This window comes from Montipora capricornis, chromosome 14, assembly GCF_036669925.1.
Source record: "Montipora capricornis isolate CH-2021 chromosome 14, ASM3666992v2, whole genome shotgun sequence".
Taxonomy (NCBI): Eukaryota; Metazoa; Cnidaria; class Anthozoa; order Scleractinia; family Acroporidae; genus Montipora; species Montipora capricornis.
The window spans coordinates 42,881,443-42,884,912 of NC_090896.1; positions in this window are offsets into that span (position 1 = coordinate 42,881,443).

Here is a 3,470-nt window from a genome sequence, read left to right on the forward strand (position 1 = left end):
ATAATAATAATATTAATTAATAATAATAATAATAATAATAATAATAATAATAATAATAAGAAGAAGAAGAAGAAGAAGAAGAAGAACAATTAAGGCCATCCCTTTTTTTTTTCGTTTAGCGCCGAATGCGTTTCCTGATATTGGATCGGTCGGTCGGATTAAGAAGAAAACCTAAAAAAAAATTATAAGCATTCTCGGAATCGGAGGCCCGGTACCCCAGCATCATAGCTGTGGAGCCAGGATAAACAATAAAACTTGAACGAGGAAAAGTTGGTGGATGTTGTTGCAAAATTAAGAGAGCGTGGGAAAAAGGATCAACCACCGAAACTCCTATGCGACACTGAAAAATGGCTTAAAAACGTCGTTACCTATTTATTTATTTATTTATTTATTTTTTTTTTTGGGGGGGGGGGGGAATTTGGGTCGGTCGGACGACGCCAAACGGAGAAAAAAAAGAGGATGGCCTAACTTAATAATAACAAATATATTGACGCTTTATTAACCATGAAGAGAAGAAGGTTATTATGTTAGAAATGAGTTGTCCTAAGACAGAGAACAGTGAACAAAAAGATCGAGAAAAAACTGCCAAGAATGCACCCTTGCGATGGGAACTTAAAAAACAGTACATATGCTGTAGAACAATATAATGTCGTGATAATGGACATCCTCGGTGGTTGCTCTAATTAAAGAACTGGATCAAGTGATGAGGAAGCTGACGGCAAAGAAAGGAAAAGATGCAGAAAGCAGTCATTTCAAGCACTTTGAATATGGTACGAACATTTAAAGTGCATATGTGATAGCACACCCTAGCCTGCCAAGGCATTGAAATATCAATTCAATAGCTTAAGTTTATTGATTGAGTAATTTATATTTTCTGATAATTTTTTGGCCTACTTTAAGTTTTTAATTTAGATGCATTACGACTGACCTAGATCAGGTCCCGATGATATTATAACACTATAACATTAATCCTTTAGATTCGTTATAAAGGATATCACTGAAGTGAGGGTTTTTTTAGTCTAAGTTTTTTTTAAAACGACTATATTAGGAAATGAATAAGTTAGTTTATTAATGAAAAAGGGTTTATCGAATCATTTTGATTAAAAATCTTTTTAGATTTTCCCTAAGATTGGGCCTGAGTCAGGCTAATCCTTGTTTATAGGCTGTATCATTAGTTTTCATCCCCGATTTTGCGGTCTTTTCTTTTGCAAACTGCAGCACGCTGTGGAACTAAAATTCTTGCGATGTAAAAATGCTAAAGAAATTGCTTTAAAAATTCAATAGGGTAACAGCAGACAAAGATAGGAAATGAGACGTAAATGCGCTCGCCGCCGTCACGGTGTAGAGGTGCGTGGACCTCATTAAAAGGACAGTACGCTAATCACAGACGACTATAGGGGGTTTGCAACCAATCTCAAGAATTGCAGATGACAATGCTGTGATGCAAAATTGCTGGTGGACGAACAAAAGAAGCTAATGAGAGATCTTTTGTTTCGTCCACCAACATGGCGGCGATGACGCGACGTGAAAACCCATCCTCGCTCCCAGGGCTTTCTTCCGCCAACGGACAAAAGGCCTAGGAACGATGTTCATGAAAACGATCTAAAGCCGTGATCACACTCAACGTTGATTATGATCAACTGAAGTATAATTCAGGCTTTCATACTCCATTCAATTTTATTCAATTATTATTCTGTTTACATCTGCGAAAATTCAAATACAATAGAATTCCCGCTGATCGCGTGGCTGCCACGATTATCATCACCATGCTTGAAGCGAGATGAGAAACAAGGGCAGTTTCTGAGAATAGAAGAAGACAAATCCAATTCTCGCTCCATAAAGTGATTAGAAGTTTCGTCTGCCCATACCAACACGTGTTCGCCACTCTGTTCAATTACGGACTGTAGTTACTTCAAACATCTCCGTTGGTTGTTTGAAGTAATTCAAATCCAATTATAACCAGGGACTGTAATTAGTTGATGAGAAGCAACTTCACATTGAATTCGATTATCATACACCTTATTCCAAAATGGCCGCCATTTTTTGCCTCGTTCAAGGCAAAATATTCTTTTGAATTTTCAGCTCAAGAACGAGGCATCAAGGGTTAATTTGAATAAAAAGTATAATTATTAAAATGACGGTCATTTTGGAATAAGGTCTATTCGACCATAATCGAGGCCTAATGTGAACGAGGCTTTAGGAGATCATCCCTGATTACGAAACCAGCGAGCGTCGAAACGTTGTGTTTTGTCAGCGACATCAATTATCGTCTTGCCAAACTAGAATCAAACCATAAGCGCTTTTCGTTATTGTTCCAACCTACTCAATTTTAGAAAAGAAAACTAAACACTGACTAAACAATTCGGAACGGTGTTCAAAATGAAGGATACAACAAAATTTTTCCGTAGTGTGTTCAGATTTTCCCTAATGGAAAATCGAGATCTGGTGATTTTACGTTCCAGATTGGCAAAGTGTGGACCAAAAATCTTCAGGAGGTTAAAAGTATATGATATACCCAAGTCGCCTAATGCTCTAATTAGTATGGATTAAAAGATTAGGTATTGTAGATTTTGTCTATTCAAAAAGACCTTTTTGAAAAAGTCCTAGAATTCGAGAAATGGCCAGTTTTCTAAGTTTCGAAAATGCCAATTTTCCGCCATATGCCACAACTTCACGAAAAAAAGGCTTTGTTCTGCTCATTAAATCGTATTGTTTATGTTGTGTTTGACGGGGCCGCTTCGAAGATCCCAGTCCCCCGCTCTGGACCGGCGGGCGGGCTCCACCGTAATCACCTACTGTGAGATCAGCAAAATTTAAGCGCGCGCACTTATTGTTTGTCGCCAAGCCGATAACTTCTGCTCCGCCATGGCTCTTCAGTCGATGGCATTTTCCAGGCTGTGGGGATTTTATGTCGTTAACGTTGTCATTACTGGCTGGTGTATCGCAAACGTCAATCAAGACAATGCAAGTATGCTATACGCTTGGATGGTCTCCCTGTGCGACATGGTGTACATTACTGACGCGCTAACAAGAGGAAGCAAGCGCCTGATGAAGGAAGTCATTGCTAAGCGTTCGACATCGACAGCAAAGAAATCCGCTCTGGTCGCGATTGTGCTGCTTTCACTCAAAGTCTTGACACTCCTTCCGTTTCACGTTCTGGCTATTTATGAGCTGGATGAGTCCATGCTGTACCCTCTGGTTTGCTTGGTGCGTTTGTTTGTGATTTTCACATCCGGAAGACTGAATACGGCATCTGCGGTCTCAAGGCAAACGAAAAGTGACCAAGCTCTTGTTTGTCAGAGAAAGAAGAAGGTTGCAGCTTATGGCGTCCTGTAAATGGCTTCACAGAGGGGCGTAAAAATTCAATGTCACACGTTACAAGTTCACAATTTGTTCAATCGTGCAAAAAAGACATTCACACTAAACAAGTGCTAAGACACGATAAATTGAAGGAAGACTTCACACTGTTA